The 21,508-nt window shown below is 52.2% G+C and overlaps 2 long non-coding RNA genes across 2 annotated transcripts; one reads left to right on the forward strand and one right to left on the reverse strand.

The window, feature by feature from the left end:
• Nucleotides 1-34: 34 nt before the first annotated feature.
• Nucleotides 35-19,811, forward strand: LOC115273104. The gene is made up of 3 exons (XR_003900677.1): nt 35-526; nt 1,627-1,708; nt 19,692-19,811. It is a non-coding gene; the product is annotated as an uncharacterized LOC115273104 (long non-coding RNA).
• LOC115273102 lies at nt 17,258-18,234 on the reverse strand. Its single transcript, XR_003900675.1, has 2 exons — nt 18,193-18,234; nt 17,258-18,021 (listed from the first exon to the last, which is right to left on the reverse strand). It is a non-coding gene; the product is annotated as an uncharacterized LOC115273102 (long non-coding RNA).
• Nucleotides 19,812-21,508: the final 1,697 nt, after the last annotated feature.

Raw genomic sequence — 21,508 nt, forward strand, 5'->3', positions numbered from 1 at the left:
GGGGCAGGAGCGCAGCTGGGCGCAGCTGGGCACGGAAGCGTGGGGCGGTGGCGAGTCCCTGCTCGCCGCGGTCCGCCGCCGGCGGGGGCCTCGGCTCCTGCCCCCACGGAAATGCCGGCCGTGGCACCGCCCGCGTCCCGCTCGGTTTACCGGCCCGTGCAATGGGTCGAGGTCGTGCGCCACCGGACCCAGAACAGGGCGTTTCTTCGGCACGCACTGTCAAGCGCCTCCTGTGCGCAAGGCGCGCGAGTGGAGGGCGCCGGCGCCGGGGCCGGAAAGCCAGCACTTGGTGGACACTTTGAACCGTGCTCCTGGGCTGAGGCCCGTTCCCCCGGGCTAGCTTCTCGAGCCCTGCCTCGTGCCAGAGGTTTCGAGGACCGTGCTTACCCCTACTGTGCACCACCTGCTGTTGGGCGCCCCGGGGGAGGAGAAACGTGGACCCCGAGCCCCAGGACCTCCTCTCGTTCTCCGGAGGGAGAAGCCAGTAAACTGATGAAAATGACCCTAAGCGTCACTATAAGATTTGGTGAGCGCGCAGTATGTGTTAGGCGCAGGCCCAGGAGCTAGGCAACAGCCTTCCGCTTCCTCTTCATGGCCAATGATGCTGCCCCCTCAGACGCCCCTCTTGACCTCCCTCCTCGAAGTTCCCCCTCCTCCACTCACTGTGACATCATCGTGTTTTGTCCTCACAGCGCTTGTCAGGGGCAATCACATGTGTCCCCCGCCAGAGAACCAGTTCCTGAGGGCCCCGACCTCCTTTGTTCACAGCTGAATCCCCAGGTCGGGATCAGCGTCGGGCACGGGGAGACGCTCAGTAGGCATTTGCTGAACGAATGAAGGCTCAGCCCAGTGCATTTATTCACATCCCTTGTCCGCTTAGAAATGGGATGTTCTACCTTTTTTTGTGTTGAGTTGTAACAGTTCTTTGTGTGTTCTGGGTGCTAGACTCTTGCCAGATATATGATTTGCAAATATTTATTTCCCATTTTGTTGGTGGTTGTTTTCACTTTTTGGGTAGTGTCCTTGGGGCACAAAACTATTTTTGCTTTTGATAAAGTCTGGTTTCTGTATTTTTCCTTTCTTTTTGCTCTAGGTGTCTTACTTCCTCATTCTTTTTTACAACTTCGTCGTATTCCGTGATGTGGCTGGATCCCATAATTCCTAGAACTAGTTGCCTGTGGAATGGGCTCTTGGGTTGTTTTCTGTCTCTGGATGTTGTACATATTTTTAATGTAATGTCACTTTTGCACAGGAAAGACACACTCTTGAAGTGGGATTGACGTGACAAATGTTACATGCCCTTGTCATTTTGGTAGATAGAGACCACCCGCCGTTAGATAGGTGGGTACTGGGATCAGAATCACGTCCTGATTTGTACTCTCAGAGCTGTGTTCAAGCACGCTTGTTTTCCCACAGCCCTGCCAACTATTAAAGTAAAATTAAAAACTATTAAAGTAAAATTAAAAATTCAGTCCTTCGGTTGGACGAAGCCCATCTCAATAGTCACATGTGAGGTGGCAAATGTACTGGACAGTACAGATGTGGAGCGTGTCCATCATCACAAAGTTCTGTCCGGCAGTTCCGGTCAAGAATTGCCCGGTGACCTTGACTTTCTATTTTTAATAGGATCTCTCTGGCTCCGCGCAAGGATTGGACTCAGGGACTGGGCAGAGGCAGGACTCCGGCAGGCCGTGCTGCAATAGCCCAGGTAGGAGCGGATGGAGGGTCGGACCAGGAGAAGTGGTTGATTCTGGATGTATTTTGAAGGCAGACTTGGGAGAAGCAGTTGAATCTGGACGTATGTTGAAGGTGGGGCGGCCACAGCATTTGCTCGTTGATGAGATGTCAGCGGTGACTCTCAGGTTCCTGGCCTGAGCCCCTGGGAGGATGGGAGACGCCCCTGACTGAGTTGGGGGTGGGGAAACCAGAAGCTCTGTGTCATATATCATGTGTGAGAGGGTGTGGGGTGTTCCAAGCAGAGACGTTGAGTGGCGTCAAGTTGTTTTTCTGGCTTGGAGAACGACCTGTGCTTTTGGTACCAATTTAGAGCAAAGAGGAAGAGGAGGGAAGAGGTGGAATCACATGGCTAAGATGGGGATATGTGCGTGGGGCGAAGGTCAGAGGCAATGGGAGGAGCCTAGCCTTAGAGACTTGGAGTCTCATAGCTGTGTTTCTGAGCCTCCGTAGGTCCATTTTCCTTCACTAAATAGAAATAGAATGCTTCATAGGCTTTAGGAAGATGCAGGGTGAACACAATGAGAGGCAGGGTACCAGGCAGGCAGGAGCCACTGCAGAAATGTTTATTACCTCCCCTATGTGTTAGACTTGACTGTGAAGGTGTTGGGATGAGCTCCACACGCTCACCTGACATTCAAGGCCCTGCTGACTCTCCAGCCTTGGCTCCTGACATCCTGCCACAGGGCCTTTGCATGTAATGTACCTACTTCCTAGCAAACGGTTTCCTGGAGAGGCATGTGGCTGGCCCCTTCTCCTTCAGGTCTATGTTCTCCGGCTCCTCCTAGCTGTGAGACGCAGGCTGCAAAGCTGCCCGAGATGGACACCTCCAAGGTGTCCCAGTGTTGGGGGACGGAGACCCCACGGCTTGCGTCAAGTCATATTGATCTGGATTGCCACTTTTCATTTACTCACCAAACTTTTACCAAGAACTGCAGCGGGTGCAGCAGTGGGTACTTGTAAAACGCTGATAGCAGAGCAGCAAACAAGACACGTGAGGCCCCTGCCCCCCGAGGTGCAGGAGGGACAGACAATAAACACATAAAAAGATCATCTAAATTCAGGGAGGGACAGATGATGTGGAGAGATGACCCAGGCTGCAGGGGTGGATGGAGAATGACAAGGAGCGCTTCATCCGATGGGGAGGGGAAGGTGTCAGGAAGGCCTCTCGGAGGAGGTGGCAGTTGAGCAGAGACCTCCAGGAAGTGAAGGAACTGCCATGAAGATGCCCAGAGAAGACATGCAGAGGCCCTGGGGCGGGAGCATGCGTGGTGTGCTCAAGCAATAGCAAGGAGGCTCATGTAGTCAGAGCAGAGGGGGAGAGGAAGAAAGGCAGAAGGTGGGATCAGAGAGGTATTAGGGAGCCAGATTGCTATGCACCGTTAAGGCCAAATAAGTGTTGAATTAATGCATGAAGAAAGACTGGGACAAACAGAGAACTATGGGAATGCATATGTAATGGCAGTCAGCCTCAGGGTGAGAAATCTGGGAGGGCTTCCTGGAGGAGAGGCTAACTGAGCTGAAATCTGAAGGTAAGTAAGAACCTCCCCGGGGAAGGGGACTCTGGGGCGGTAAGAGAGTCTTCCAAACAGAGGGAAGAGCTTGTGCTGTGTGCTCTCACCCTGGGGCTGAGTGGTCGTTTTACTCACTGAGCTGAAGACAAAACAATCAGCTAGGCTGGAATGTAGCTTGAGAAGAAAAGCCGTAGAGAAGCGGAAGTTCCGCGGGGGCGTGGGCATGCCTGGTGCCCCGCATAGGAATCTGGACGGTTCCAAGGGCAGCAGGGAGCCCCGCGGAGCTGGAAGGTCCAATTTGTGCTTTGAGAAATCCCTCTGGCTGCTGAGAGGAGGCGTGTCAGAGTGGGGGCGCCCCGGGGCGGGGGCGGTGAGGAAGGAGGGTGCACGGGGACGATGGGTGAGCCGGGCTGGAGGTCCGGGGAGGCGGTCACGGGGCCTCGCGCCTGCAGACATCCGTCTCCGCCTCTTCATCTGCCTGACGGTACACACGCTGGTTAAACCTCTGCAGCGTCCGCGCGGAGCCGGGGGTGTCCTGGGGGCCGGTGGACCTGTGGGAACGGAGTCTCGTTCATCAGAGGCGTCCCTTAGTGACACACAGCGCCCGGTGTTGAGGAGGACATCTAAGATTCCACATGCACGTTTGCGTGGGTTCCAAACAACAGAAATTGACTGCAAAAATGAGCTTCACTATAATTTTTTGCTCTTCAATCACTTATTCATTTAGCAAACATTTACTGAGCCAGTATATAAGGCAGGGCCCGTTCTAGGTACTGGTAACTGCACGAATAAAAGAAGACAACAATCTCTGATTCCTGGAGCTGATGCTGGGGAGGTGGGGGCGGGGAGGGATAGTAATCAATAGGTAATAAACTCGTTGAGATGTGGAAGCTGGGGGGATGGAGGGCAGGTTGAGTTGAGGAAGGTAGCCTGGAACTGCCTCTCTGAGAAGGTGACAGGTGAATCGCTTCTCGGCCTTTTGGCTGAGATCAAGTGTAGAAGGTGGTATGTGAGCAGACTTATAGGAGGGAATGGAGGGAGCCATGTGAGACTGTAGAGGAATAGTGTTCCCAGACAGAGCAAAAAGCCAGTGCAAAAGCCCTGAAGTGGGAAGAAGACTTCTTGGCTTTTTAACGATTGAATGTGTGGGTTGTTGAGAAAAAGTGGACTTGGGGCCCACGGGGACTTTAAAAGCTCCAGGTTCTAGCCTGGTGGACTGACCGAGGGCCTCAGCGTTTCCTGGCTGTGAGACAGGAAGGCACACGGTGTTCTCAGGATGTCAGGTGTCCCTATCCCCAGAGGCTACGTGTGCCTCTGCTGGGGCTGCTTGTTTCCTAAGTCCGTCTGTGGGAACATCTGCCCTTCTCCCCTGTGCCCAGCAGGGCCTCCGACCCAGAAGGAAGAGCGCCGGCCATGCTGCAGGCCATTTTCCAAAGCCCTGAGTGTGACCCTGCCCCCATGCGGGGGTGTGGGCGTGGACGGGCCTCTCTCCCTGGAGGGTCATGGCCAGGCTAGACTAACCAGATGGGGCTTCCCCGGGCCCCAGCGTAGCCACCCCCAGATGGAGCGCCGCCTTCTCCTTCTCTTCTTCCTCCTCCTCCTCCTCCCTCTCCTCCCTTCTTCGTCCTTCGTCCTCCCTCCTCCTCCTCTGCATTTAAAGTGTTTTATTGCATGTGTGACTCATGGGGATGCGGATGTCTGTCTCTGGTTGCCCACATCCCTGCCCCTCCTCCATGGAAAGAATACCCTCAATTTTTGGAGGAATCTCTCTTGCCTGAGTTCTCGGTAAAATCTGTCTCTTTAATATAAAATCCAAGCAACATTGTCCAGAATGGTGTTTGGCTCAGAAATAGGTGTGTGACTTTAGATGGCCCAATCAGAGTGAACTTCGGGACCCTGGCATGGAATCGAGACCCGGATGCATTTTTTTTTCCTGAGAAAAAAAAGTTTCATCAGAATCTGGTGGCAGCCACAAGGCGGTGAGTTCCCTGGAGAAGGCAAAGAGGAGAGACCAAGGGAAAGCAGGCCTTTGAGCAGCTGGATCAAGCCTTACTTGAAGGAGGTGCTCCCTTTCTAGTCAGACAGACTTAGGTTTAAGTCTCAGTCCCACCGCTTGTGTGCTGTGTGACCCCGGGCCAATTTTTATTCTCTTGGGATGTTGTTTCCTAATGTGGAAAATGGGGGTAATGAGAATATGGCTATCTCGTGGGGTTGTTGTGAAGATAAGCCAGTAAATATATCATGGTTAGAACAGTGTCTGGCACATTGTAAATGCTCAGTACCTTTCAGCTATTATTAGCATTAACTGTCTAGAGCAAACCTTACCTGGACTGCGTGTGGTCGTCTTTTGGACTTTGCACTTAGAGGAGACCAGTACATTCTCTGTTTTTATTTTACATTTTCTTTCCTACTTGCAGAGTGTGGGGATCAAGATTGGGGGCACTGGGGAGAAAGCACTGGTGTTTGAGGGTGGCTATTCCTGAGCGCCGGGTGTTTTACATACACGTGCTCTTTGGCCCCATTTTACAGAAAAGAACATTGAGGCTCAGAAAAGTTACCCCATCCAAAGATGAGTGAGATTTCACCAGGGGGAAAAGGTGAGGGAGTGTTTGCTGGGCTGCAGGCAGGGCAAGATCAAGGGTCCTGAAGTGTGAATGTGCTTGGGGAACAGGGATGATTTGGAGTCCAGGGAGGAACAGTTTGAAGCCATGTTTTTAAAACTAGAACAAAACATAGGTGATTGCTACAAAATCCTTTTAAAGGAACAATTTCTAAGAGGATTTTAATTTTGCAGAGCAGTTGCAGGAATAGTAATAAGGGGGTGCGTGGGGAGCTCTGTCGGTTAAGCATCCAACTTCAGCTCAGGTCATGATCCTGCGGTTCGCGAGTTCGAGCCCCGTGTTGGACTCTGTGCTGACAGCTCAGAGCCTGGAGCCTGCTTCGGATTCTGTGTCTCCCTCTCTGTCTGCCCCTCCCCTGCTCACACTCTGTCTCTCTCTCTCTCTCTCTCTCTCTCTCTCTCTCTCAAAAATAAACACCAACAAGAAAAGAATAATGCAATAAGGTTCGATATCTCCTTCCCTCGGATCCCCTAATTATCAACATTTTGCTACACTTCATCGATCATTTCCTCTGTGTGTGTGTGTCAGTTTTTTTGAACCATCTGAGAGTCTGCTACTGATGTAATGACTTTTTACCCCCAGTGCATTTCCTAGGAACAGGGACGTTCTCAGGTTTGAAACAGGGTTCAAAGCCAGGAAATTTAACATTCACACGGCAGTATAGTATGATTTCTATTGTCCATATTCAAATGCCACGGATTGTACCAATAATGACCCGAAATCCTTAGTAACTACAAAGGCCACTGTACCCCTTCCTGAGAGAAAAGAAGCACGCACTGGCCCCAAGAGAAGAACATCACTCACATCCATAAATCTGCTTAATGAATCTGTGCCTGCACATTGTTCTTGCAGGCTCTGGCTATCTGGGCAGTGGCTTTAGGCTGGGGACGCTTTTGACCCCTACGGGACGTTTGGCAACATCTTGAGACATTTGTGGTTGTCACGGTTGGGGGTGGTGATATGCTATTGCTATTTCATAAGTACAGAATCCACAGGACAGAGAATTCTCTGGCCCGAAGTGTCGATCGTGCTGAGGTCGAGGAACTCCAATCTGTGGGGACACAGACACCTCCATTTCTTGCAACCAGAGCACCCCGCGGGGACGACCCTTCGAGCCCGCACTTCTCTTTCTCCCCAGCCACCCTGGAAAACCCCGCTCCTACAGTCTTAGAGGGTCCGGCCAAGTCCACTCATAATCGCTGCAAAGTGGAACTAACCCACGTGTCCCATCAGGGGGAGGGAGGCTGATAAAATCAAACCGTGTCGTCAGGCCGTGGGCTCGGCTCTCAGTCAGCTCTGTTGGCTCTTCTGTAAAATGGGGCCGGGGCGGGATTGGAGGGGGGCCAGCTCCCTCGGTCCAGCGGCTACTTCATGCCTCACAGGCATAACTGCCGCTGGCCCATGCATGACCGATGCGTTGGGATTATGTGCTGAGCGGCCGCTGAGCCTTCATTTACAGGAGGCTGCCCCGGAATGCCTCCCCGTCAGACTCGTGGGCAGGGCGTCGGCTGAGTCACCTCTGGCCGCCCGGAACCGGCTCAGGGTCTAGCTCTGGTAAAAGCGCGAGCTGTTTCTTTGGTGCCAACCGTATCCTGGGCCCAACGCTGAGTCCACATGCTCTCCCAATGCATGAGCACGCTCACTCCCTTGTCTCTGTTTTGTAGGCCAGGAAATTAAGCCTCAGAGAGGTCAGGACACACAGCTGGGAAAAGGCAGAACTGGGATTCAACCCGAGATGAATCAAATTCTCACATCTGTGCTCTTTCTAGGTTGCCGCACCTTCTCTCACAGAGTAGGTGCTCAAAAACATATGGGTGGCAGGGAGTGGCCAATATATTTATTGGTTGTAGAACCCCGAGTTTAGCAGAAAGCATAGTCGCCCAGCTGTTAGCTCCTGAATACTGTTCCAGCCTCCTTTGCATAGGACATGTGACTCATTCTGGCCAATTACGTGAGAGTGGGAGTGGCACAACACATTCTGGTTGGTGCCCTTAACGAGGTTGACTTCAACTTCCTTTTCTCCACTCCCCACTGGTAGGAATGTGGATGTGATGGCAGTGTTAGAGCAGCCACGTTGGGCCATGAGATGGAAACTGCCAGTTGAAGATGGAAGAGCCATAGGACAGAAAGACACCAGAAAGCCTCCATCTACCCCTGGACTGGCTTTCATTCAGATTACTGTCAGAGAGGAAAACAAATCATTTACTTGTCTGGGAGGCGCTTGCTATTTGAGTGGACAGTGTTGAGCCTGTATCTCACCAATGTATTTGTTAAGCGGGTGAATGGGTGCTCGAATGACAGAACTCCACACAAATATACACGTGCGTGAAGATGGCCCTCGGGCCTTGGTGGGAGCGTCCATCCACGTCCAGTGGCAGAATCTGTGGCCAGAGGAGCCAGCTCCAGTCCTGCTCCTGTGCTGACTTGCTGATGCCCTTGGATAAGCCATGTGCCCTTTCTGGGCTGCAAACTCTTCTGCTAGAAAACCAGGCTTAGCGCGCTCATGGAATCTATGCAGTTTGAATTTTTAAAAAATGTTTTATTTTTGAGAAAGAGAGATAGTGCGAGCAGGGGAGGGTCAGAGAGAGAGGGAGACACAGAATCTGAAGACAGGCTCCAGGTTCTGAGCTGTCAGCACAGAGCTTGACACGGAGCTCGAACCCACAAACTTTGAGATTCTGACCTGAGCTGAAGCCGGATACTCAACTGACTGAGCCACCCAGGCACCCTGAATCTATGCAGTTTAAAGATGTTCCTGATCTTTGCAACTCCATTTCGAGAAATCCATTCCTGGAGAAATCCTCCCCTCACAGCCCATGACCACAGGCGCGAACAGCTTAGTTTGGAAAAACTTGGAAATATCCTTAAAAGTGATGAAACTACAGCACAGCATGTGCAGGGTCTGGGGTGCTGCCCCCTGCCTGTGGCCAAGAGGAATTCTCTGACGACACCTCCTGGCGCTTAACGTTACTGCAGCCCATCTCAGCAAGGCAATGGGAATTTCCAGAACCAGCGAGGTTCTGGGTAATGGTGGGGGTAGTTTGGGAAGCCAGAGAGCAAGGAGAGATTTGGAAGGAAGGCACCAAGGCAAGGAGGGGGCCCGGGTGTCACGCCTGGCTTGGCATCCCAGCCTCACTCCTTACTAGCTGCGTGGGTTTGGGCAGATTTGGGACTTCTCTGGGCCTCAGTTTCTTCTTCTATAAAAATAAGGATGCTTGTGCCCACCTCATAGATGTCTGGTGAGGATTTCATGAGAAAGTTCTTTAGATTAGTTATTGAAGCACCGTAGCGTACCTGTGATGTGGGTGATTGATGGAGATTCTCATCAGGGCACTACGAGACACCAAGGCTTGAGTCCTCCCCTTGTGGGGCTTATGGTCTTGTGAGGGGGCAGGTGGCGAGGGACACGATACGCAGACGTGAGTGTGGGAGAGTTTCAGTTCCTGATCATGCTATAGAGGAAAGTAACGCAGGCGATGGATCTGGTGGGTGACGGCATTATCTTAGGGCGTCTCTGAGGAGGTTTGAGCGGAGGCCAGAAGGAGCCACACCTTGTGTGTACAGAGTACATGTAAAATCCTAGCGGAAGATCCTGGCACATAGTAAATGCTCAACTAATGGTAGCTCATAGTCCTATCATATGGGTGCGTTTCCAGTTTTCTGGGGGCCACAGGCCCTGTTCTACGGTAACATTTCCTCCTCCCCGGCTCCCTCCAGCCTAGAGGTGGGAATGGCTTCTGCTAAGAATCTCTGAGCTTTTCACAGCCTCTCTTTTGGCTCTTGGGCTCCTCCACCACCTCCATAACCAGTCTCCCGTTGGGAAGTTTCTCTGTTGAAATGCGCAGCCTTTTCCTTTCCTTCCCGATACAAGGGGAAGGATCAGAGAGCAAACTGGCAGGCGTTTTCAGCCCCTCCCCCTTCTTACAGACAGAACCCCGGTGGGCTACAGATAGGAGAGGCAGCTGGGGGTGGGGGTGGGGGGTGGCGCCAGAGAGTCAGAGAGTCAGGCTGTGTTTTGTCCTAGCTCTGCCACTTGTCAGCCTTGTAAATTTCATCAAGTCATTTCCCCACCCTGAAGCCAGAGTCCTCACAATCCTGTGGGGAAAGGGCCGAGCCTGTCGACGCAGGCTGTTCGGAGGGTTTGGGAGACGTGGCGGGGCCAGCGTTTAGCCACAGCCTTCAGAAAGAAGAGTAAGGAGGAGACTTCCCGGCCGCCGAGGAAGGCACGTGTCATTACGGTAAGAGCAGCGGGGCGCTGAGCGCAGAGGCGCAGACCAACGAGGAGACACGGGGGAGGGGGGGGGGCGGAGCGCCCGAGGTTGTACGAGACCTGGGTGTGTGGGTACAGGCGGCCCCACGGCTGCCCAGGACAGGACAGAGGGTTCAGAAGACGGTGTTGGGAACTTGGCCGCCCCCCCCCGTCTCTTAACATGGATTTGAGTCTTAACGTGAAGGTGGGGCACCTGATGGCCCAGCGTCCGGCTTCGCCCAGCATCCGGCTTCGGCTGGAGTCATGATCTCACGGTTCGTGGGTTCGAGCCCCGTGTTGGGCTCTGTGCTGACAGCTCGGAGCCTGGAGCCTGCTTCGGATTCTGTGTCTCCCTCTCTCTCTGCCTCTCCCCTGCTCACACTCTCCTTCTCCCAGAAATAAAAATAAACATTAAGAAAATAAATAGCATTAAAAAAATAAAGTCTTAGCATGAAGGGGAAAATCATAAAATTAGTAAAGTTGTGAGCACATAGTGGAATATTATTCAGCCATAAAAAGGGATGAGATTTGGATACATGCGACCACATGGAGAGTTCTTGAAAGTGCTTGCTAAGGGAAATAAGCCAGACTCAGAAGAACAATAATATGCAGATTCATACAGATAGAAAATAAAATGGTAGCTGCCAGAAGGTGGGGTGGGAGGACGGAAAGCTATTGTTTATTTTATTAATTATTATCGTTTTAAATATTTACTTTTGGGAGAGCTCAAGTGGGGGAGGGGCAGAGAGAGGGGGAAACAGAGGATCTGAAGGGGGCTCTGAGCCACCAGGCTGTCAGCAGGGAGCCTGACGTGGGGCTCGAACTCATGAACCAGGAGATCATGACCCGAGCTGAAGTCGGATGCTCAACCGACTGAGCCAATCAGGTCCCCCAGGAGTTACTGTTTAAGGAAACAGAGTGTATGTTGAGGACAATGAAAAAGTTTTGGGTATTGTTAGTGGTGATGGGTCCAGGACATTGTGAATAGTTAATGCTACTGTATGGTGCATTTACAAATGGTTAAAATTATACATAGTATATATATTTCCCTCATTCACAGACGAATAGTCAGGAATCACTTTGTGCTGTAAATTAAGCTAGTTTCAAAAGTACACGCGTAAAGAACCAGATTCAGAAACAGCTGAACAACGTCATTGGACATCTTACCACAAAAGACACTCAGCTGGCCGAAGTTCACAGAGAGAAGGTGGTCAGGGACGCAAACCCAAGCCACCACGGCACCGGGACCACGTCCCGCCCATTAGGATGACTCTCACCATCAAAGAGGTCGCCAGTCCGCGTGGGTGAGCGTGTGGACGAGCTGGAGCCCCTGTCGCGGGGCCTGGAGGGGAGGCGGCGCAGGCGCCGGTGTGGAGGACCGTGCGGTGGCCCCTCAGACGGAGAGACGCAGAGTTGCGTGCCATCCCCAATCCCGCACTGCTGGGTCGACACCTAGGAGAGCTGGAAATGAACGCAAACAGACGCTCGTGTCCCCGCTCACAGCGGCCGGAGGGGGAACACAGTGCAGATGTCCCCTGGCAGGTGACTGGGGCCACAGAATGTGCTGTGTTCACAGGAGGGAGCGCTATGCAGCCTGAAAAAGAAATGAAATTCCGACATAGGCGCCGACACGGAGGAGCCTTGGAGACCCCGTGCAAGGGAAACACGCGGACGCAGAAGGACAAGGGTGGCCCCGCGGCCGTGAGGTGCCCAGAGCAGCCACGTTCATGGAGCCGGAGTCGAATAGACGTTTCCGGAGGCTGGGGGAGGAGGGGGAGGGGGGTCTCCATCTGGGAGGATGAGAGCGGGCCTGGGATGGATGGTGGTGAAGGTCTACAACACGGCGATTGTGGTTGATGCCGCTGTTGTGCGTTGGAGACCACGAAATGGTGCGTTTCACGTTATCTGTGTTCCACCGCAGCCCAACCCCCCACGGAGGTACAAATATAAATATAAATATAAACATAAATATTACATCAAAATTCAGGATGGCCAAAGGATACCAACCATGGGCAGGTGTCAGAGTGAAGACATTGCAGTGTCTAAAGTCACAGTGCTTAGGGGCACCTGGGTGGCTCAGTCAGTTGAGCATCTGCCTCTTGGTTTCAGCTCAGGTCATGATCCCAGGGTTGTGGGATCGAGCCCCGCATCAGGCTCCTCCCTGAATGTGGGGCCTGCTTGAGAGTCTCTCTCCCCACCCCCGCCCCTTGTGCTCTCTCTAAAAATAGAACAGAATGGAATGGAATGGAACAGACTAGAATAAAACCGCAGAGCTTAGAATATGCAGGACACTTGCACATACACAGCAGCAGAAAAGACAGCGGCCCCAAAGGATGAGGGACCATGGATGTGAGCAGCAGTTTACAGAAGAGGAAAACCACCCGCGAATGAATCAGGCTCAGACGAGTTAGTAATAGGAAACGAGGATGAAAGCAACCAGGAAACACCACGTTGCACCTGTTAGACGGGCAAGAATAAAAACGCACCTGGAGTTTGGTTTTAAATACCATTCTCTAGTAAAAAGAGCCAGGGCTGGGGTGGGAAGATGATCCTGGAACACCTCGTACCAGAAATAAGTAAATGCTCAGGAAAGACTGCAATGTGGTGGAAATTACGGGATCCAGCGGAAAGTGACTGAGGCTGGCCGAATCGGGTCGCTTTGAGCATCGACGGAAGTAATGGTGATGATGGGTTTTTAACCCCTGGAATAAGATAAAACCCATGGGTCCATCTTGATATAAATGAATAAATAAATGGGAATAAGGTGATTTTAAGATATGACCACCAATTCTTTGACATTCTTCTCCTCAAGAGGTGGAATCTTATATAAAAAATTTTAAACATTTATTTTTGAGAGAAAGAGACAAAGAACATGAGAGGAGGAGGGTCAGAGAGAGAGGGAGACACATAATCCAAAGCAGGCTCCAGGCTCTGAGCACAGAGCCCAACGCGGGGCTCGAACCCACAGACTGTGAGATCATGACCTGAGCTGAAGCCGGACGCTCAACCAACTGAGCTGCCCAGGAGCCTCAGCCCTAGCTGACATCTAGACTGCAAACTTCTGAGAGACTCTGAGCCAGAACCTTCCAGTCAAACTCTTGAATTCCTGGCTCCAAAAACAGGGAGAAAAGGAATGATTTTTTCCTCTTTAGCTGCTATGTTCTGGGATCATTTATTACGTAGCAAGAGATCGAGCGAGGCAAGCATCATACGTGATGTTAAAATCAGTGAACATCAGTGATACTGTGAAAAGTCAGGATTAACAGGATATTTAGATGGTTTAAAAATATCTTCCCACAAGATACTTCTCATTATAAAGAAGAAATACGGTAACTTGCAGTGGGGAGAACGGCAGACATCTTCTTGACCAAGTGATGGATATTGACATTACCGGTAAGGGGACAAACGGCCCTCAGGTGTCTCCTGATGGCCAACACGGAGGAGGACGGACACAGCACCACCAGGGGGCTCCTGACAAGTGCAGAGCCTGAGTCTGACTCTGAGGAAACTTCAGACAGAGCCACACGGGCGTTCTCACAAAGTAACTGGTCCGTCCTCTTCCAAAGCGTCAAGGTCATGAATGAGAGAGACTGAGGGATTGTTCCCAATTAAACAAGCCAGGGCAACTAAATGCAGTGAGTTGTAGACACCAGTATGCCTCGTGCCTATACACTTCAGGTGCATATTCGTTTCTGTCTGTAAAATCTTAGGTGGACTTTTGCTTATTTTTGATTAAGTACATTTGCCTGTGTTGTCCAACCTCTTTCCAAGATACAGAACATGCAGTGGGCTGAATGCTGAGGGCTGCTAACCACCGTCAGTTAGAAGAGGCAAGGAAGGGTCCCTCCCGAGAGCCTTGCGGAGGGGTGTGGCCCTGATGTCGGATTTCCGGCCTCCAGAGCTGTTGGACACGTATGTTGTTTTAACCCACCTAGTGGGTTAAACTGCAGATTATTAGAGGCAAATTAGAGGTACCAGCTGGCGCGCCTCTAATTAAAGTCAGTTTGCTTAAGGGGGAAGCAAATTTTGAAGTTGAGAAGGAGGGGAGTGGGCGATAAGGACCGGAAATTTCTCTTCAAAGAGGGGCTTGGGGCCCCCTACCCTGGCCCCCTCTGACCTCATAGGTTCCCCCTACTCAAATGCTTTTTCGGCTCAGACAGCTGCCTGGGGAGGTTGGAGGCTGGGCTCCACTGCCACCTGGTGGCCATTCTGGACAGTGCACCCACAGATGCCAGCAAGGGCCCGGTGCGGTGGGGTGCAGTGGGGAGATTGTGGACCAGACAAGCACGTATTTTCCTGGGCTGGGCCTCCAAATCACCGAGTGCCTACTTAGAATCAGCATGAGTTCATTCTGTGTGTGTGTGTGTGTGTGCGCGCGCGCAGACGTGACCTAGATAGACCTGACCTTAAGGGGCTGCGGGGAGTTGGGGATTGAGTCCAGTAGGGACATCAGGCATGGGGAGGGCAGAGGAAGCAGGGAGGCATTTGACTCGGGCATTCAGGCAAAGTTTCTCCAGGCACATCACAGCTGCAGGTGGAAGGGAAGGGTGTTGAGGCAGAGGGAACAGCATGGGCAAAGGTGTGGAGGGAGAAGCGTGCGATGTAAGGCTTTCTAAACTCAAAGAATAAGGTGACACATCGTCCGTGGTAAACATCTTATTTTTTAATTAAATTTTTAAAACTTAAAAAAAAATTATTTGAGAGCGAGAGAGTGCGTAAGTGGGGAGAGTGAGGCAGAGAATCCTAGGCAGGCTCCATGCTCGCACAGAGCCTGCAGTGGGGCTCGATCCTAGAACCCTGGGATCACAACCTGCACTGAAATCAAGAGTCAGATGCTCAACCTGCTGAGCCGCACAGCTCCTCCCCCCACAACTCGTGAACATTTTAAAGTTAGGAGAGAAAGAAACATTTAAAGTTAGGTCTTCTTCCCACCTTGGCCCCTAGCCCTCTTCCCGTGGAGACCCAGGGGCCCCGCCTCCTGGTGTGTGCGCCTCTGTGTGGTCCTGCCCGTTGAATGTGACAGGAGTGGGGGACAGACGCCTGAGGGAGGCTGTGCAGCTCCCACTTCGGTGTCCCTTCCACCCCGGGAATTGTGGCTGCCGTGCAGAGGAGGCCACGGGGGAGGGGCAGCCACCTCACAGGGAACCCAGGGCCGGAGAACAAGGCTGGCAGACACCTGCTCCTGCTCCCCCCCTTCCCCCTGGGCCACCGCAGCCCCGGGTCACACGGGAGGGTGTGGACACTCCAGCCAGCAGCTGGCACTACAACAAGCTGCTCGATTTCTGACCCACGGGGCTGTGAGCCCACAAATGGTGGGTGTCGTGAGCCACTGAGTGTTGGGGTGCATTATCCCGCAGCGTTCAGAGCAGCCCGGACCCCGGCACCACTGCTGCCAGTTCCTTATGTCCTTCCCCTGGGAGCCCACCCCTCAAGCAAACGCCCGGGTGAGTTCCCGCATCACCTCTCATTTATGTGGGGTTTGCACACCGTACAGCCGGGCGTGCACTTGGCTTTTCCCCTCTTAATGATCGATCTTGTTTCTGGTGTGTGTGTCCAGTGCAGTGGCCGCTAACCACAGGAGGCTATTTGCATTTAATTAAAATTGAATAAAATAAAAAAATCCATCCTTGGTCACACTGGCCTCAGGTGCTCACTGGCCATATGTGGCTTGGAGCTCACACAGCCCAGTGTAGATGGAGACTAGAACATGGCCATCATTCTGGAAAGTTCTAGGGGACAGCGCTGGTCTAGAGCCTCTCCCTCATCTGTTTTTATTTTTTATTTTTGTTAATGTTTATTTTTTGAGAGAGAGAGAAAGCAGAAGCGAGCAGGGGAGGGGCAGAGAGAGAGACACACCCAGAATCAGAAGCAGCTCCAGGCTCTGAGCGATCAGCACAGAGCTGACACGGGGCTCACGGGGCTCAAACCCACGAACCATGAGATCCTGACCTGAGCCAAAGTCGGACACTTAACAGACTGAGCTGCCCAGGCGCCCCCTCCCTCATCCTTTGTAGCAGCTACAGGGTGTTTCCTGGCGAAGGCAGCCCCTGACGCTGTGTCACAAGGGCTGGCCACCACCAAGCCCCTCCTTCTCTGTGCCGCTGTCTCTCTGCAGGGCGAGTGCCCAGCATTTCTGGGCTCAAGGAGGTTTCTGGGCCAAACGACAATGGGAGGTTCTACGCTTTGCACAGCCACACCATCCGTGCTACTTAAAAAATGTTTAGCTAGTGGCAAATGTTTTCAAGACAAGACACATCACAAACACCAGGACCCTGCTCCGCACATCCTCCTTTCACCCCCGAGTGCCCCCGGGCACCTCTCCGTGTTGCCGAGGGAACATCTACCTTGTCCTTTCTTTAAAAAAATGTGGGAACGTTCAGGTAACATAAAACTTACCGTCTTACTTTTTTTTCCATCTTAATCATTTTTAAGGGTACAGTTCAGGGCCATTAAGTATATTCCCACCGTGGGGCAGCCATCGATTCCATCCATCTCCAGAAGCGCTTCTTTTTCTTTTATTTATTTAGAGCACAAGCAGCGGAGGGGCAGAGAGAGAGGAGGAGGAGAGAGAATCCCAAGCAGGCTCTGCATTGTCAGCGCAGAGACTAATTCAGGCCTCGAACTCACAAACCGTGAGATCATGACTTGGGCCCAAACTGAGTCCGATGCTTAACCAACTGAGCCACGCAGGTGCTCCCAGAAGCTTTTCATCTTAAACCGGAACTCTGACCCCATTAAACCATGTCCCACCCCTCGGTCCCCCAGCCCCTGGCAGCCACACCACTGTACTCCTGTCTCCAGGACTGACTGCTCCAGGGACCTCTTGTGAGTGGAATCCTACAGTATTTGTCCTTTTGTGACTGGTTTATTTCACTTAGCATACCATCCTCAAGGTTCTACTGTGTTGCAGCGTCTCAGACTTTCCTTCCCTTTAAAGGCTGAATGAGGGGCACCTGGGGGGCTCAGTCAGTTAAGTGGCCAACTTTGGCTCAGGTCCTGATCTCACGGTTCATGAGTTGGAGCCCCGCATCGGTCTCTGTGCTGACAGCTCAGAGCCTGAAGCCTGCTTCCGATTCTGTGTCTCTCTCTCTCTCAGCCCCTCCCCTGCTCATGCTCTGTTTCTCAAAAATAAACAAACATTAAAAAATACTTTTTAATTAAAAAAAATAAAGGCTGAGTGATACCTGTATGCACAGACCACATTTTGTTTGCTCATTGGTACATCGATGGCTACTGGGGTGGTTTCCACCCTTTGGCTGTTGTGAGTAATGTTGGTACAAACACGGGTGTGAAATGTATCATCCAAACCTTGCTTTCACTTCTTTTGGGTACGTGCCTGGAAGTGCTAGATGTGGAAATGCGGGGTCATATGGTAGTTCTGCTTTTAATTTTTTCAGGAACCATCTTATTCTTTCCAACAGTAGCTGCACCGTTTCCCATTCCCACCAACCGTACGCTTTCTCCACACCTTCACCAACACTTGCTCTTTCCTGTTTTCCTGCCGGCGGTCATGCTCCTGGCTGTGAGGGGGTCTCTCGTCTTGGGTTTGATTTGCATCTCCCTCGTGATCAGGGATGTTGGGCATCTGTCCATGTCTTTACGAGCCATTCACCTATCTTCTTTGGAGGAATGTCTATTTCAAGTCCTTTCCCCATTTTTCATTGGGTTGTTTTCCTGTGGTTGAGTCTCAGGGGGCTGCCGGGGGCTGCGATCCGTTCCTACGTACACTCTCAATGTTCACGGTCAGACGTCTGGCCGGCAAACATTCTCTCCCGTTCCTTAGGCTGACTTGCCGTCCTAGTGACGCTGCCCTCGGCTGCTCGGAAGCTTAGTTTTGACGTTGTCTGATTTATCTACTTCTTCCTTTTGGTTGCCAGTGCTTCCGGTGCCATACACCATATCCCTTTAATTAAAAAAAATTTTAAAATGTTTTTCATTTTATTATTTTTTAATATTAAAACTTTAAAAAATGTTTTATTTATTTTTGAGAGAGAGAGAGAGAGAGAGAGCATGGGCAGGGGAGGGTCAGAGAGGGACACACGGAATGTGAAGCAGGCTCCAGGCTCTGACCTACCTGTCAGCACAGAGCTTGATGTGGGTCTTGAACCCACGAACCGTGAGATCATAATCTGAGCCGAAGTTGGACGCTTAACCGACCAAGCCACCCAGGTGCTCCAAATGTTTGTTTATTTTTGAGAGACAGAGAGAGACAAAGCATGAACAGAGGAGGGGCAGAGAGACAGGGAGACACAGAATGTGAAGCAGGCTCCAGGCTCTGAGCTGTCAGCACAGAGCCTGACGTGGGGCTCAAACTCATGAACAATGAGATCATGACCTGAGCCAAAGTCAGCTGCTTAACCAACTGAGCCCCCTCAGGCGCCCCCACTTTATCCCTTTAAATGGGTGTAGAGTGACCCATATGGAGTGTGACTCTTTTATAATCAGATCTATCAGCAAATCCAGAAGGTTCTACTTTCTTTTCAAAAATTTGTGTCTAATGTTTAGTTTTGAGAGAGTGTGAGTGGGGGAGGGGCAGAGGATCCGAAGTAGGCTCTGCGATGACAGCAGCGAGTCTGACGCGGGGCTTGGACTCGTGAACTGTGAGATCATGACCTGAGCTGAAGTCTGACGCTCAGTCGACAGAGCCCCCCAGACGCCCCCTGAAGGCAGTGCTCTCAGAACAGATTCAGATCCTGACCCCGTCTCACCACGTCCCCCGCCACCCTGGCGCACAGACCGCAGGTACCTTCTCCCTGGGTTCCCCGCTTCTGCCTTGACTGCTAGTACTGTCCAGCCCCGACTTGCAGCCAGAGGGATCCCGTTAGGCCCCAGTCAGATCCCGCCCCTCTTCTGCTCCGATCTCTGCATGGCCCCCACTCTTCCCGAGATACTTTCCTGCTCTTGTCCATCAACCACCCATAGCAACGCCACGTGCCAGGCATGCTCCTACCGTAGGGCCTTTGCACTCACTGTTCCCCTTGCCTGGTCCTCTGTCCCCACAGCGTCTGCATTCAGGCTTCTGATCAGACGTAATCCCAGCGAGTCCTCCCCTGGCCGCTCTGATCTACGGTGAAAATACAGGGGCGCTGGGGTGGCTTGCGCCGTTGAGCATCCAACTCCTGATTTCAGTTTGGGTCACGATCTTACGCTTGGTGAGACTGAGCAGCGTGCTGGGCTTTGCACTGACAGCGTGGAGCCTGCTGGGGATTCTCTTTCTCTGCACCTCCCCCCTCCAAGTAAATAAATATTTTTTAAAAATCTAACATTAAAAAAAAAGTTAAAATCCAAACTCCCCGGCAGTCCTCACTCCCCTCCTCTGTTGTATTTTTCTTCACGGTGCTTAGCAGGATCTCGCACAGTGTATACTTTGCTCACTTACCTTGTTTCTTGTTTGTCTTCTCCAAGGGGAATGTCAGCTCCACGAAATCAGGAGTGGCTCTATCTTGTTCATGAATGTTTCGAGGGTATGAACCACAGTAGTTGCCAAAAATGGTTTGATGAATGACTAAGTGAAAGTGGGCACCCTTTGTCTGGAGACACTGGTTTGTTGGACATTTTTAATTCTTTCCATAGTCTGCTCGCGTCCTGTGAGTACCTGTCACATCCACAGTGCACACTTCTGTGTTCCAGAACAAGAGGATTCACGGAAGTCACTCCTGCATTCCCAGAGCCTGCCACATGGTGGCAGCATATGCACAGGCAAGTTTCAGGAGCCAGGCGTGAGTGCCTCCCAGAACTCCAAAACTCTGGATCCCAGGGTATTTGGCTTTGAAGCCCTCGGGGATCTCATTTGGGTCCCACTTGGGAGATGGGGAAAGTGAAGCTTCAAAGAGGACGCATAGTGGAGAAAGTCTCGGACACTGGAATCGGGGATCTGGCTTTTTAAGTTTGGCTGTTTTACCAGTTCACTGTGATCTGAGTGGGGAGAGCCTAACCCTCTCTGTGCGTGAAGTGTCCATGGCTTACCAGGGCCAGGCCCTCTGGGGGTTTGGGGGGGTGGGCCGATGCACTCCCATGTGTCCTGGCGGGCCGGTGGGAGGGGGAACTGCTGGGCCAGAAGGCCCAGGCCACAGGGGATATTATTACCCCATTCTGCAGCCCAGGGGCTGGGGTCCAGAGGACACCCCAGTGTCGTTGCCAGGAGGGCGCAGGCCAGGAAGCAGAGCCCACCCCCTGCAGGCCCCCACTCCAGACCCACCATAGACCGGCCCCACGGACCATCTCTGATGGTTCCTCTCTCAGCCTTCTGTTTCTACCTGCAGACTGACTTCTAACCTCTGCAAACACCTCAATCCTCCCTCAAAGGACTCGCTTTGGGCAAGTTGCCTCGGTTTCCTCCTCCTGAAAATGGGGCTGAGGAAAAGCTGCAGGCTGGGGAAGGGATTTCGAAAGCAGTTTGGGGGCAGAGGAGGGTATGTATCCGGGTAGGAAAGATCCTGTTCCTCCACAGCCCCCGCCGGGCTCCTGCCCACACTTGCAGCCACACGGGCCCAGCCCACGGATTCTGGCTTTAAAAGAGAAGCTGGAAATTGGCATTTCGATGTGAAGTCTCCTGATTTTTAAATGTCAGCGATAAAATCATTAAAAGAAAGAAAGAAACAAACAAAGCAAAACACCAGGGGATCAAACTGAACGTGTCTGTGGGTTGCATTTGACTCCTGGCTGCCAGTTTGAGACCCTTCCCCACCCTGGGTTTCTGCAAACATCTAGGTGGTCTGGGAGCCCAGAAAGGGCACTGGGGGGTGGGGGTGGGGGTGTCAGGTGGAGCCTGGTCCCGGCGCTGTCCCTGCCACAGTGCCACTGTGTGTGCTCCTGGCCTCTGGGCCCACCAGCCCTTCCTGGGAGGGAAAGCTGGGCGCTAATGGTGTGGCAGCCAGCAGGACCTGTTGAGCAATGAGGCTTGTAAAAACAAGGACGTATGTCACCGAGCATGCAGCCTCCGCGCACTCACCTGAAGTGGCACTGGGAAGGGGGGGGACACTGCCACTTATCTCTCTGTCAGACGGGAGCAGGGAACCTGGGGCAGGAAAGTGCAGGAAGCCAAAGCCACCTTTCTCTGGGTCTCAGTTTTCCCATCCAGAAAATGGCATTCACACCCCCAGACCTGTTATGATTTATGACACACCCGAGGGGGAAGGTGAGCCTGGAAAAGAGCCTAGTCCCTCCCACTCCTTAAATATGACCTTGGCCTCAGTGTCCTCATTTGCCAAGTGGAGATGAAATGAAAGGATCTGCTTCCTACAAATTATCAAGAGGATTAAATGAGTTTTTACACGCAGAGAGCTATACATGTGGTCCAGAGAGGGTGGAAGGTTGGCTTGAGGACACACAGGAAACCCTCTGATTAGCTTCAGACTCCTCCAGGTCTCACTGCGTCTAGGTGGGCCCAG

This window comes from Suricata suricatta, chromosome 12 (assembly GCF_006229205.1).
Source record: "Suricata suricatta isolate VVHF042 chromosome 12, meerkat_22Aug2017_6uvM2_HiC, whole genome shotgun sequence".
In the NCBI taxonomy this organism is placed as follows: Eukaryota; Metazoa; Chordata; class Mammalia; order Carnivora; family Herpestidae; genus Suricata; species Suricata suricatta.